The 16,069-nt window shown below is 43.1% G+C and overlaps 1 pseudogene; it reads right to left on the minus strand.

The window, feature by feature from the left end:
* LOC125366955 overlaps positions 1 to 15,408 on the minus strand; it is a 40,773-nt pseudogene extending 25,365 nt beyond the window's left edge.
* Between the last annotated feature and the right edge of the window lie 661 nt (positions 15,409 to 16,069).

Here is a 16,069-nt window from a genome sequence, read left to right on the forward strand (position 1 = left end):
TAGAACACCTCTGAACTCAAATGACAGTTTTCCCTTAATGTAAGAATTACAAGTACCAGAATCACAAACAAAAGAATACAGACTTAGCATCTTTGTCCCTTTTTTAAAGATACATCCAAATTTCAACATAGCCTAGAAATCAAATTACATTGTACCGATAAACTTTTAACTCTCTTTTGAAAACTTAAAAAAAAAATTAAAACCTCACAAGGGGCAGTTTTAGATTTTAATAGCATCATTGTATCACCTATTTTACCATCAGATTTTTATGTCCACCTCTAAGGAAAAGATACAGGACAAAGAAAAGCCTCCATTTACCCATCCTATTCCTTGGGGCTTGATGAATTGCCTCTGTGCCAGCTTACTCTTTTTTTTTCACCATGTGTGGACTCCTCCCAGCGCCTGTCCCACCACATGGACTGGCTAAGGTGCACCTTTGCCAGATCACCCCTCACTCCTAAGGATAGACACACAGGCCTGTCCTAAGTTTTTCTGTTCTTTTTTTCCCCATCTTTAACAGAGAAACCCAAACAATTTTTTAACAGTGATAAACAAACATTAATATCCAAATTTCTGACATATAGCCCCGAATTTTAAGAGAGGAGAATAAAATTTACATTTCCAATGTCTTTTGCTAAACAAAATAACTTGATTACAGTGTAAATACCCTTATGCATTAAGATACCAGATTTTTAAAACTGCAAATTAAAGAATCCTTAGATATTTTTAACTGTTTTTTTTAACTATGCACTAATTCTTTAAAACATTTGATGAGGCCCAAATCTGATGACCTTTGAGTTTAAAATTAAACTCACTCATTTTTTACATTATACTGATAATTTTAATCTTGAACATGTCCACACTCACAGATGCACACACATACACAGGTAAAAGATCTTAAAGCATGCAAAATAAATATCGGTCGTACATTTTCCAGTTGCAAGAGGTATTTATGCCAATCTTACTCTTGCAATAACCATCCAAAGTTGAAGACAAAACTTTTAACAAATGACTTTAGCATTTTCCAGCCTCATTTACCAGGGCTTGTTAGTTTTAGCACACTAAATACTTTTCTGCTGAAGATAGCTGGAAGGGGGTTCCCTGGGCTAGGACTCAGCCCACCAAGTGCCTGACTTTTCACGTCCCTAAAATTGTCTGTCAAAAGAGAAAGAGGAGTTGTCTGAGTCTGTCCATCAGAAGAGAGAGAGTTATCTGAGTCTGTCCCATCTTATCATGAGTTTCAGAAAAGTAAATACAAAGAGACACACAAAAAGACACAAAGCCGATTCCCTACCAAACAGATTCCTTCTGCCCAGAGTGGAAAGAACAGAATGGGGAACATCGGACACACAAAAAGACACAATGAAGATTCCTCATGAAACAGATTCCTTCTGCCCAGAGAAGAAAGAACAGACTGGGGAATGTCAGCCTTATGCCGCTGTGTGGGTGCAACCCACTTCATTACTACCAATTATACAGAGTGAGGAGGGAAGCAGATTCCTCAAGAAAGAGATTCCGTTCTCCCAGAGGAGGAAGAACAGAATGAGGAAGGAACTTTATTCAGATGGAGGCCTGGAACGTCTTCCAAGACCCACGATTGATGACTCACCTGCACGTCCGCTTAAGTCTTATGCCAACCTTACAGATTATTACTGATTTGGACATAACAACAGACAAGACAAACAAAACAAGACAGACAAGACAAACAAACTCACTGATCAGTGCCAGACTCTCCGGTTCTGGTGTCCTAGGGTCTTGGGGGGTCCTGGATGAGCCCCCAAGATGTTATGCCAGATTTCCAGTCCCCAATGACCACCAAGTAGCCGATACTAATGCAAATGCACGAGAGTCTTTATTGCAAGCTTGAGCCTGGACTCCCAACTGTCACTGACACACCAGATCTGGATTGAGAGACCCGACCCTCAGATAGGCCGGGTTTTTATTGTGATTACAGCAGAGGCAGGGTATTTCCAACTTGGCAGATACTTGACTGGATGGCATTTAGCAAGCAAGTCTTGTCCTATTTCTATTGGCTATCTACACTTTCAGTTATCTATTTTGGCTTTGATATCGGGAACTGGCCTCCATATCAGGAATTGACAACAGGTGGTCGCATAGCACTGATGCAGGGGGTTAGTGCAGGGGGTAGAGCAAGTCACAAATAGGTTAAGCAAGCCATTTACAGTAGCAGAATATTGCGGTCAGGCTGACCTAGTACCAACTTTATTTTAACAATTGCAACCATGTTTTTCCATTACCACTAAGCAAGCTTGAGCGGGCTAAAACAATCCAGTACTCAATCATAAGTAAACCAACCCCACAGTTGCCGTGACATTTCTACTACTATTATGATTATTTTTATAGTCTATGACTATGATCAATTTTACTGTCCGTTACCATGGTTGTTATCCAGGTATAGAGGTGAACAAGTGCTCCCTACATTTTTAAATGTCAAACTATAAGAAACTACTCTCACGGGTGGGGGTGCAGCCCTCTATTAAGGAGTCATCATCAGAGTTTAGAAGCTGTTATAATTTTAACACTAAAACTTATATTTAGTTACTCCAGTTTTTAGGTCACCCTAACAAAACCTGAAAATTCATTTATTCATTGGAGAATGGCAGTGTTGGAAGAAAGGAACATGCATTTTTAAGTGACAGTATCAGGCATATAAAACTTGGAGATGCTTGAAACATGGTATTTAATTGATGCTTCCCTGTGGTAGAAGTTATATTAATTAATTTGTAATTAAAACTCATTTGGTTTATTTAATGTAAGGAAAGAGCCTTTAAGGTTAGTGCCTTAAAAGGTCCCATGTAGACAGAATGAGTATATATTTTAATTGCTTATTTTTACCTAGGTAAACATCTTGTCATAAATGACATGAGAGCTACAGGCTTCTCATTTCAGAGTTGAGTTTTAAAATATATTCATAAGTAAATTACTTACTCTCCTCTTTCATTCATGCCCATTTGTAAAACAAATATAGAAGAAATATAGAAGTATAGAAGAAACTAGCCAGTTCTTCTTGCAGAACTTCTAGAACACAGGGGTAGCTTCTGACAATCAATGATGAATTTCCTTAGTAGAAAATCAATATAAGAGTACATGTTTTAGTTCCAAGTGTACCATGTACTTGTATGGATATGTCATAATAAAACACATTCTTAATATAATTCACAGCAATTCACGAATAAAAACATTTTTAAATCCAAAATATAAAGTTTTGGTGATATTAACATAAAAATTAAAAATTGCAGATACCTCAAGAAATTAAAGCTACCTGGGCTAGTGCCTCATATTTCTAATCCTAGCTTGTCAGGAGGCTGAAACCCTAGGGTCATGAGTCAAAGGCAGTTGTGAAAGAAAAGTCCATGACACTCATATCTCCACTTATCCAACAGAAAGCCCTAAGTGAGGTGTGGCTCAAGAGGTAAACCATCATCCTTGAGAAAAAAGACCAACCAAGAGGTCAAAGCTAGCCAAACACTGGTGGCTCAAACCTGTAATCCTAGCTCCCTCAGAGAGTTAAATATGAACAGAAGAAATTATAGATAGGAGAGAGAAAAAAATGATGTCATGTTGGGGTTCAGCTTTGGCCTTGAGGGGGAAGGGCATTGGAGATACCACCCTTCCCCCAGCCCTGGGGGAATGCGGAAGCAGGCCACAATTCTCTGGGTCCAAACCAGAAGAACTGGCTTTGCGAACAGCCCCCAAACTTTCTCGCAAGCCCATGTGTCCCCTAGTCTCACGGGCTTTTCGCCCCTGGGGTGGCGCTATCCAAGTGATGTTAGCTCATGAGGGGGTCCTATGACAAGCTCGACAGCCTATCACCAGATCTCTGGTCAATGACCCCTTTTCTCCTCGCCATCTACTATATTACCTGCTAGCCCCTCACTTATTAAATCAGATTTGCTCTTGAAGTGTCTCCGAGATCCACGTACGCCTGGCTTTCTTCACAGGTAAGGAGGGAGGTAAAGCGATCTCATACGGCCGCGTGCACCTGAGGTCTTTACTTAGCCTCCCACTCCACTCTGGCCTTACCTGCGGGTCGGGTGACCAGGGGAGAGGGTGAGAAAGGGAGTGGTTAGAGGAGAGTAGAGCCTGAACCCCCGCGCCAGGGGAGGTGACCCAAGCCCGGCAATGTCAGACATCATATAAAATGGCAATAAATAGATCGGATGACTATAATCAAAGACTATGTGAGGTGGAACTGAAATATGAACCCGATAGTTGGCACAGGTACCATATTGTATGAGCATGGGGAAATATTCTAGGAATATCCGCGGATGATGAGTTGAGTCAAGTCTCTCACCTACTGATGATATCTGATTGCAGTGGTCCGTGTATCTACATGGACCCTCATAGATAAATATTGCTATCTATCATAAAGACTGTGCATAGAATTTTACCAACCCCAGACAATACTTCTTTTTATATCTGTAGGTCATTAAGAAATATTCACTGGGGGCTGGGGATATGGCCTAGTGGCAAGAGTGCCTGCCTCATATACATGAGGCCCTGGGTTCGATTCCCCAGCACCACATATACAGAAAATGGCCAGAAGGGGCGCTGTGGCTCAAGTGGCAGAGTGCTAGCCTTGAGCAAAAGGAAGCCAGGGACAGTGCTCAGGCCCTGAGTTTAAGGCCCAGGACTGGCCAAAAAAAAAAAAAAAAAAAGAAATATTTACTGGTTCACACTGCAATATGCACTGTGTCTATTGTAGCACACGAACACAGTACTCAAACATATATTGAGAAAATAAGAGAAACCCGGGTACAAGAAAACAGAAGATACAGGTGCCTGTATTGTAGTCTTAGCTACTCAGAAGGCTGAGATCTGGGGATCATGTTTTGAAGTCATCTTTGTCAGGGATGTCTGTGAGACTCCTATGAATATTTAACAACTAAACACTGCCAGATAGGGAGCTCTGGCCCAAGTGGTAGAGCAGTAGATTTGACCAAATTAGCTCACAGAGAGTGCTCAGGATGAGGACATCTATCTTCTATAGCAGGGAAACAGCTCCTAAATGTAGGCATCCAGCACAGTTACACTTGTCACATAGAAGCAATGACATTAAATTTTGTAATAGGTATCAAATAGGCTGCCAGCTATTTTCAGTTCTGTAGAGCTATTTTTCATTTCTTTGCTTTGTTTATGTTTTTTTTATATAGGCATTGATGAGTGACACCATCTGGTAAAGACAAAAATTCAAGGAAATGCATGTGCATAAGCAAAGCAGAATATATCATGAGCAGATAAACTTCTCCTATAAGGGATCTTTGATAATGCTTGGTAACTCTTGGATTGTGGAGCATATCTGACATGATATAAATTATTCAGACCTTAGATAGAAACAGTAAATACTATTCTCTCTCTCTCTCTACACACACACACACACACAGAGAGAGAGAGAAGGAAGGAAATAGAGGCAGACAGACACAGAGAGAAACAAAGAGTGAAATAGAGATCATAATGTTTGAATCTGAGTTTAGGCTTTGTCCTTCAGTGGCTAGAACTATACCACTTGAGCAATAGCTCCACTTCCAAATTTTAATGAGTTAATTGGAGATAAAAGTCTCACAAATTTTTATTGCTTGGCTGGCTTCAAACCTTGATCCTCAGATATCAATGTCCTGAGTAATTAGAGTTACAATCATGGGCCACCAATCTACAATAAGAATTATTATCAGTGTTCTCAAAATAGGTTACCAAAAATAATCTTCTCCGATCTCTGGCCTGTGGGGATGGAAGTGTTTCTGCAGGCTTTTATTACAGAACCCCTAACGTGGATTCCAGATTGCTGGTAATAACATTCATCCTCTGCAACGACACCTGAGATGAAGGAGATGCATGGATGTTGGAATAAAGTGATGAGTTTACAGCCCTGGTAAAGAGAAGCTAAATGAAAAGAAACCAGAATCCTCACCCCGTAGCAGGCTGAAAATTACTCAGCATGCAATATAAAAGTTGCGATATGAAACTGTACCCGCTTTGTATATCAGTTTGACAATAAAAATTTAAAAAGTAAAAGAACCCTCACATTGATTTTTTTAAAAAATAGTGAAACAGAACTGATTTGGGTGCAATAGGAATTGGGGTTCAAGGTACAGAAGACAGAGGAAATTCATGTGTTTCCCCAGGTTTCTCTCTGTCATTGCCCATCCTGAGAATAAAACAGTAAATGGAAATAAATTGATGAATGACTTACAGCATGTTCTCTTCAGGCCCAGAAGCATCGCAGCTACTGCCATTTATTCTCAAATTGTAGAGAGGAAAAAAACCAGCAAGGATCTGATAAGGATAGGAAACTGGAGAAGAATGAGTGTGAAAATCAAAGGGCACATCCCTGAAGCTTCTGCCATGTTGAAACTTGGGCTGGCATTGAAGCCCACAGTTTCAGATATGTATATTCATATGTCTTTGTGTATATGCACATGTCTTGTTATTGACAGAAATGTCACCTACAGCCTGCCTTTCATCAAAAGCGCTTGTGAATCCTCAGGAAGAATGGGTGAAGCTCTTCCCTGGTGCTCTGCATCTGAGGCCTTGCATCCAGGAGAAAAATACAAATTGGATAATATGTTTGCAGACTCTCCTCCCTCACCTCAGGTGCTGTGATTTTCTCCAGTACCACAGGGATGAAGTTTTGTTAGATATTTTTGGTTCAACATTTGTGTCAAGAAAATAATTGCATGAAAGCCATTTGGGATGATATGCAACTGCATTGCATCAGGGATGGCATGTCAAGTACACAGTGAAATGGCCAGGAAAAACAATCTATGCCCAGAAGATAATAATTATATGGATTATAGTATCGCAAGTGAAGTGAGCTACATTCAAAGAAATAGGTTGCATAGTTTCCCTCCTATTTTATAACTAAAGTATGCCTAGAAATCTACAAGTAGTAGTGCATGTATACATTCTACACAATAGATTGTAAAATGCAAAAAAGAACACACACACACTCACACACAGACGAGAGAAATCACACTCTAGACTCACACAGTGAGACTCATAGATGATATTCTTAGAAGAATATTACAATGGCTCAATAGCTCTGCGTATATGATCATATAAAATGATATGCAACCGAATGAAGTACAAGAAATGGAAAAGGAGGTTTTTGTTATTTGTTTGTTCTTTTTATTTTTTCAATTGATTTATTGTGAATGGGATGTTCAGAGGGGTTAGTTTCATATGTAAGGCAGTGTGTACATTTCTTATCCAACTTGTTACCTCCTCCGTCATTTTTCTCCCACCTTCTCCCTCTCACCAGTTCCCTCCCCCCCAAATTGTACAGTTGGTTTATAGCATATAGTTTTGTAAGTGTTGCTGTTGCATTCGTTCACCATTTATCCTTTGTCTCTCCATTTTGTCCACATACACTAGCAGGAATCTTCATGCTTTTCTTCTCATTATACTTTTGTCTGTTATTTGAACCAGATTTGGCATCTCTAGCTCCACAGAATCATTGTGTATATACACATGTCACAACTGATGCTGTCAGGGGGTCCCAGAACCACAAACACTGACCTTGTGACCTGGACACACATGAGCCTTTCTCAAGCTGTCCCAGATTTAGACTTCAACTTGCCTGGGTGACTCAGTTCTTCCAAAATTCCAAACCATCTATAACATGTTAGTTCACACACAGAAGATTCTGAACCAATTGTTCAAAAAGTGAGTGTCAGTTTTCCTATCCTGAGACACTTGTCTGCAGTGTAAGCAGAGGGTTTAGGGAAATCTGATGCTGAAGAGAAGCACATTTATTGCATAATGCCAGAACCAAGAATAAAAGTACTAAATTAGGCTGGCCCTTTGGAAAGTGCTGTCCCTCTCTGTGGGATCTTTTTTGTCCCTCTATTTTCCTTACAAGCACAATATTCTCTAGATCCAGCTTCACTTATTTGCGGAATGAGCCAAAAAAGACTTACTCATGAACAGGACACCAGATACTGTCTGGAAGGAATATCCCTAACCTAAATCTACATAGAGCAAAAATGGCTGAGACAGAGGGAGAGGCTCTCGCCACACATATGTAGGAAGGAGCTGGCTGTCATACATTGCCTTAGTTTGAACCAATTGTAAGGCCTACCCAGGAGATGCCTCCCACCTTGTTAAGTCTCCACCCAGTCACCTGGGTAACCAGCATACCTGGAGGCAGTTACCTCTCCCTTCCCTGAGGTCACATGCCAATCCACCTGGCCACACACACCTGCCCCTGCCCTAGATAAGGCAGGGCAGGGCAGGGGTTGCCCCATCTCTCTGGCCATACACGATCTCAGCCATAGCCCCCCAGTTCAGTAATAAACTCTCCCTCTTGCCTGAATACTATGTGGTGTTCTCCTTTATTGGCTACCTATTTAATAACTGTTACATATTCCTCCCATGCTTTTAATGGGTCTTTGCGGTCACAGTCACACCCGAGCAGGACACTGCTAGTCAGAGCAAGAGGAAATACTCTCAGACACATTTTCTGAAGCTGCAATGGTAAATGGTAAGAAGTCGCTTATATTCAAGCTCTCTTTGCTCGATCTCATTGTCTTTTTTCCTCACTGTCACTTCCTTTCTCTCTCTCTCCCTTTCATCTGCTTGATTGCTTGCTTATTTTACAAAACTCCAAATCATGCCATCCTGTAAATGTGCCTTGCTAATAAAGCGACCTCTATTCACAGGCTTTAGAAACTGAGGCTTGGCCACCAATGTGCTTTGTCAGCAAAGACATCTAAAAGTTGCCTTTTTTCTCTGCCATTGACCACATGGTAGATGTTGGATTTAACAGTCACCATTATGTCAACAGCTCAGACGACATTATGCCATGCCATATATTCTTTGTTTGTGTCACTCTGGGCCCCACTCCGGTCACCATGGCACCCCATTTGAGCTGAATTAGTTTATCAAAATACGGTGTTTCCATTTTGTAATCTGAAAGTTTTTGTTTGCTAGCAAAGCAATGTTTTTGTTTTTCTAACTGCCCATGTGGTTCTAAAATATTGGGCACAATGTCACTTGCTGCTGGAATTCCAAAAGTGCCTTTGGCCCAAATTCATTTTTGCACACTGTAAAGCCTACATACACAGTGTGTTTGTGTGCATTACACGTGTGTATTGAAGTACCAGACTTTGAAGTCAGGCCCCACTTTACCACGCGAACCCTACTTTACCATGCAAATTGAGATAAGCAGGCCCTGTGAGCAAACCCAGGACAAGCCCATTAGGGCCCAGTCAGTCTAGAACTCTAACCGCTGGGAATGCTTAACTCTGACTGCCCCCAGAGTGCCTTGAGCCCTGAGCCAATCAGATTTGTACCTGTGTCCTAATCTTGCTTGCTTGAACACCTGATTGCTGTAACTTTGCTTTTTCCTTTATAAGCCCTGTGTAATCACAGCTCTGGGCTCCCTCCTAACCTCCGCTGTGTCGGTAGGTAGGACGAGGCCCGAGTTGCAACTCACTTGAATAAAGCCTTGCCTTGCTTTTGCATTTCAGAACATCTGAGTCTCACTGGCCTTCTTGGCGGTTGTTTCGCGACTTGGCACAACATGTATATCTATCCGTAAAGAAATGTACTCACGGCCTTACATAGGAAACTGGAACCCCTTTGTACTTCACTTTGACAATAATGGAAAAAAAATCAGGGCTATTGCATGGGATCTGTATTTATGCCCATCCCTGTACACACAAACACCCATACCCACACAACACAGGAGTGTGACAAAGGCAATAAAAAAGTACCCCTCCCCCATTGATCTATAGTCAGGGGCAACAGATGGAGTCCCAGGAGAGGCCAGAGCCAGAAGACACAGAGAAAAGAGGCAGCTTTGTGAGCAAGGCTCCTTACCAGTATAATTTGGAGTTTTAAAGGAAGCAAGTAAGCAGGCAGATGAGGGAGAAAAAGGAAGAGAGGAAAAGAGAAAGAGAGAGAGAGCCTGAATGTAAGTAACTTCTGACCATTTACCATTGCTGTGGCAAAAACTGTGTTTGAGCTAGTATTTCGAGCAGGCCTCACTGCACTGTCAAGAGGTGTGCTAGCAGTTTCCTGGCTTGGGTATGACTGTGATGCAAAACCCAAAAAGCACGGGAGGGAGGCGCCTGGTGAGTGGATGAGAGCTTACCGGCAGAAGCGGCAGAAGTGGCGGACAGAGCTGCAGAGAACAGGAGCAGCAGCAGTTTCACTCACCAGGATAGACAAGTGGTGTGGATGTGGAGGTGGATGTGGAGGTCAGCAATGGTGTTGGTGAAAAGTCCCACATGGCGTCTCACAGCAGTTGAGTTCATGGAATAAGGACCATCAGGACTGGGGCTACTCCCAGAAAAGAAGAAAAATAGAGGGGAATTCCGCCTGTCCTGACTCTTAAGCACTATCTGAGTCATGGCACCATATATGTTAGGTTATTAAAGTAGGTAGCCAGTAAAGGAGAACACCATGCGGTATTCAGGCAGGAGAGAAAGTTTATTACCATACAGCTGGCCTGTGGCTGAGGTGATCCATGGCCGGAGAGAAGGGAGAGAGGAGAGAGTAGAGAGAAGGGAGAGAAGGGCAGGGGCAAGGCGTGTGGCCAGGTGGATTAGGATGTGACCTCAGGGCAAGGGAGGGTAACTGCCTCCAGGTCTGCTGCTTACCCAGGTAACTGAGGGAAGACTTAATGAGGTGGGGGCATCTGCATGTAGCCCTCAGGGAGAGGACCTTACATCATCCTTATTAAGCTGGGCCAAATTTTAAGCTACAGCAATTTTTTTACTATGATGATAAAAAGGAAGAATCACAATGAAACCCCCTGTTTCACGTTGAAAGAGAAGGAAAAAGGAGTGACAGAAAGGAAAAAATGGTCAGGTGAAGCAACTAGAAAATAAAATCAAGCCAGGAGCAACTGTTCTCAGTGCAGATTTGAGAGAGGGATTTTGGGTTCCAAGCAAGTTCTGTCTCAGATTGCAGAACAAATTGCCCGCCCCCCTCCAAACTACCTTCAGCTGCATGTTTGTCCCTAGGACCTGAGATAAAGGAGGATAGAATGATCTCAGGAAGGTCCCCAACACAACACTAAATGCTGTTGTGCCAAGTTGCAAGACCACCCCCAAGAAGACCACCAAGATTTAGACACTCCGAAATGCAAAAGCAAGGCAAGGCTTTATTTAACGAGCTGCCAACTCGGGCCTCGTCCTACCCACCGACACAGCGGAGGTTAGGAGGAAGCCCCGAGCTGTGATTACACAGGGCTTATAAAGGCAAAGAACAAGGTTACAACAATCAGCTGTGCAAGCAAGATTAGAACACAGGTACAAATCTGATTGGCTCAGGGTTCGATTCTAAAATGGGGTTCACGTGGTGGGGCCTGACTTCAAAGTCTGGCACCTCATTTCCCCCTTTTTCTTTTTGGTACCTTGGGAGCCAATCATGGCTCCATTCTGTCCATTTTAATGGCTTGCATGTCTAGGGGATGATATAGAGGTAAGGCATGGGCCAGTAGGGCCAAAAGTAGTATCTGAAAATAACTCTGGTCCCTCTGTTTTAAAGGGGGGCTGATGGGTGAAGATCATCCATCTTCTGTAATTTCTTCAGGCTGACTCAGGGGCGTTGACCTTACCTAGCCAGGAACCTATAACCTTAGTCTACTTTACCAAGGGACTGCAGGATTCACCTCACTTTGGAGTGAGCTGCCAAAATAACATTAACACTAGCCAGGGTAGTAAGGAAAGAAGGCAAAAAGAAAATTATAACAATATTCAGTCTAACTTTCTTTTCTTGAGGCGAAGGCGAAGCGGCTGAGTTGGGTGCTTGGAGACCTCCCATGTTCCACCACGGTAGTTGTCATCCAGGGCAAAGGGGTCAGCTGGCCTGGCGTGGAAGCAATGAACCCAAGTGGTGATGCCGTCTAGGGTTCCTTCCACCGTGGTTCTAAGGATTTCAGTCCCCTGGTCTGAATAAATGGGGGGTAGGGACAGAAGCAGAATCATATCTTTTAGAGTCCAATTCATTTTCTCTACCTGTCCTGCACTCTGGGGTCTATAAGCACAATGCAATTTCCAATCCGTCCCCAGTGCTGCAGCTATTCCCTGACTTACTTTTGAGACGAAAGCCTGCCCATTGTCTGACCCAATGGTGGATGGGAAGCCATACCTGGGTAGGATTTCTTCCAGGATCTTCTTAGCCACTACATTCACAGTCTCATGCTTTGTTGGATAGGCTTCAACCCATCCTGAAAAGGTGTCTACAAAAACTAGCAAATATTTGTAATTTCTGTGAAATCTACTTCCCAATACACACCTGGCCTATTCCCACAGAGGCGAGCTCCTTTAGTAATCTGTTGATTGGGGGCATTGGCAAGCTGACAGGCCTTTAACAGATCTCAATAAGGACACAATCTCAGGTCTACAAGCTTTCTTTACTAAACAGATGTATGAGCTTAAAATTCTCACTGCCAGTCAGGGCTTTGAGTAAATGCGGGGGGTGAGATTTTAATCTTATCCTCTCATTTGACAAACTTACCCTTACTAACCACTATCACAGATGACTGGCAAATTCCTGCCCAGTAGACAGACATGGGCATTGGAAAGGCATGCTTATGAACTATTCTTCTAGGACTTCCCGGCTTTAACTTTTGAAAGGCCAACAGTAGTGACTCTAGGATCTGACACCATCTCTGCCATCCAAGCAGTGGCTTACTGCCTCTGGATGCTCCATCACTTTTGTCCCAGGAGGAGTGACTTTCGACTTGGACTCAGGGCCTGAGTGCTGTCCCTCAGCTCTCCAGCTCAAGACTAGCACCGTACCACTTTTGAGCTCCACACCACTCCGTTCCCAGCACTCTGCTGGCTGATTAGAGACAAGTCTCTCACAGGGACCTTTCTTTGCCCGGGCTGGCTTCGAACCGCAGATTCAGATCAATGAGTCTTATAAGGGGCCACTTTACTCCAATTATAAGCAACAAGGTGGTCCACACAGGAGTAGTTTTTAAGCATGCTCTCTTACCTGGAACCTATTAAGGGTCAGTATTAGATCTTGACAAACTTGTAGGAATCACCTGTGCTTCTCTGTGGGCCTGCTGGAAACTGTTACAAAAAAAACCTACAAAGAAGCTGGAATGGCAATTAAACATTTTGGTAGCCATAATTCTCCTTTTCTCACTTTGCAATAATTATTTAGGACAATTTTACTTCCAAATTTCTTATCTAGAAATGTATTCTTGATTTCCAAAGCCTTTTTAACACTAACACAACACTTTAGCTTTTATCTGCATCGGAAAAACTGAAGCTCACAGGCAATCTGAAACCAGGTGCCGCCCTTTGCTTACGGGCTGCTTGTTTCAAAAGAGCCTCTTTTTTTTTTTTTTTTCTTCAGTCCCAGTTACTGCATGGCATGAAGACCTTTGAATTTAAACTTAGTTTTGCATCATACTGCAGTCTTGAACATGTTCACACTCACACATGCACACACACATACATTTTCAAAAGATCTTAAAGCGCGCTGAATAAGCATCGGCCGTACATTTTAAGACAAAAACCTTTAACAAATGATTTTAGCATTCTCCAGCTTCATTTTCCAGGGCTTGATAGTTTTAGTAAAACATTTTTAGTCTTAGTAAAACATTTTAGCGCACCAAACAATTTTCTGCTTAAGAAGGTTGGGTGGGGGTCCCCTAGAGTTCTTTTTTTGCGGACATTCTCACTGATTGACTGATTGTGGACTGTCACCTGTACATCTTTCCAGTGAGCTAAAGTCAAGTCCAGGGGAGTGGAAGGAACGTTCCCCATCATCCGTTTGTCAGTCAGGCACAGTGCAAGAAAAAAACACACAAAAATGAGCTATCTCCTTAACCTCCCTCCAGTGAGCTAGGATCAAGTCTAGGGGGCTAGATGGAGGTCCTCAAGATAGAACGTTATCCATAGCTCTGATCAGATGTTCAGTCTAAAAGGCTACAAGAAACAAACAATTAATACAAAAGGAGGAAAACACACAGGCCTAAGAAAAGCTACGAGTTGGAGATCTCCCAAGCTGGCCCACAACCTCCTACAAGGGTGCAGAAGGAATGGACCCGAGTTGGCCCACAACCTCCTGCAAGGGTGCAGAAGGAGTGGACCCGAGTTGGTCCACAACCACCTGCAAGGGTGCAGAAGGAGTGGACCCGAGTTACGAGTTGGAGATCTCCCAAGTTGGCCCACAACCTCCTGCCAGGGTACAGGAGGAGTGGACCCAAGTTGGCCCACAACCTCCTGCCAGATAAGCAGAAGGAGCAGACCCAAGTACAAGGTGGGCGGGTTGAGTCTCGTTTAGGAGGCCCTCCTGGTCAGTTCTGGCCAAAAACCAAACTGACTCGTGCCCTACAAGTATAAGCAAAAGCAAAACAGACAGACAAATTACAGGACAAGACAAATGAACAGCGCTGTTTTCTTACCTTCGGAGTCTAGGATCTCGGGGTCTCTGGGGCTATCCCGGACGAGCCCCCAAATGTTGTGCCAAGTTGCAAGACCACCCCCAAGAAGACCACCAAGATTTAGACACTCCGAAATGCAAAAGCAAGGCAAGGCTTTATTTAACGAGCTGCCAACTCGGGCCTCGTCCTACCCACCGACACAGCGGAGGTTAGGAGGAAGCCCGAGCTGTGATTACACAGGGCTTATAAAGGCAAAGAACAAGGTTACAACAATCAGCTGTGCAAGCAAGATTAGAACACAGGTACAAATCTGATTGGCTCAGGGTTCGATTCTAAAATGGGGTTCACGTGGTGGGGCCTGACTTCAAAGTCTGGCACCTCAATGCCAGAATTTCCCACTTGAGTCCTACTGACCTGAGAAAGGAATCTCTGCTCCTGTGCCTTTTTTGCCTGTATCAAGTGTAGTGTAGTCGGCTTAACATATGGCTTTTTGGTGCCCCAAATCTGTGTTGCTATGGAGAGATAAGGTACAGAGGTTAGGGGCACAGGGAGTTCTGGCTCAGGGCTTTGCCCTCATGAATCAGGCTCATAAGGAAGGCACCCTCAGTACACCCAGCTGGCCAGAGACATGTAAAGGTGGTGAACCTGGGAGGGATGGGGGTCTTGCCATACTACATTAAAAAAAATGCTGGGCACGAGTAGCTCACAATTGTTTTCCTCCCTACTAAGTAAGCAAACATCGAAGATCAAGTTCAAAGCCAGCCCAGACAGAAATGTTCTACTCAGAAAAAGCTGGAAGTAGTTCTGTTGCTCAAGTGGTAGAGACCTAGACTGGAACAAGAGAAGCTCAGGGACATCACTCAGGTGCCAGCCTCAGTGCTGGAACACACACACACACAGACACACACACACACACACACACACACACACACACACACACAGATCTACAAATCTACAGAGAGACTCCAATTCACCATGTCACCTTGTGGGTACAAGATGTCTTGATCCATGTCATCACTTCTATCTTTCTCCCCCATCTCTCCCAACCCATCATCTCATGTGTGCTAGTTCCATTTCCACATTTAGGCACCGAGTATTAGGAATTCATTTGCCCACCCTCCTTCTCTCCAATCATTTACCCCTATTCTCCTTGACCTCCTACCTCTCCACCACACCACAAGTCCTGGTATTGTGTGTGTGTGTGTGTGTGTGTGTGCGTGTGTGTGTGTCCCTGTCATGGGGCTGGAACACAAGGACTGTGCATTATCATTAAGCAATTATGCTTAAGGCTAGTGTTCTACCTCTTGAGACACAGCTCCACTTCCAGATTTTTGGTGGGGGTTTATTGGACATGGAGTCTTAGAGACCTTTCCTGCTGGGGCTGGCTTTGAACTGTGGTCCACAAATCTCAGTCGGCCTCCTGAGCAGCAAGGATTAGAGGAGTGACAGTGTGCCAAGGGCTGATGTACTTTTTTTTCTCTGAAAAATCAGAAAACTGGAACTAAATGCATAGTAAATAGAAAAAATGAAAAATATATGAAATGAAATTCAAATTGACCTGTCTCTAGCTACAACGTGTGATGACACCATTAGTAGAAAAATGAGTAAAAACTGCTTATTTATTGAAATGATTCCAACTATGTAAACTAATATCTAATGTCAAAAACATACCCATTTGAACAAATATGTAAGTTTCCT

This window comes from Perognathus longimembris, chromosome 18 (genome assembly GCF_023159225.1).
Source record: "Perognathus longimembris pacificus isolate PPM17 chromosome 18, ASM2315922v1, whole genome shotgun sequence".
Taxonomy (NCBI): Eukaryota; Metazoa; Chordata; class Mammalia; order Rodentia; family Heteromyidae; genus Perognathus; species Perognathus longimembris.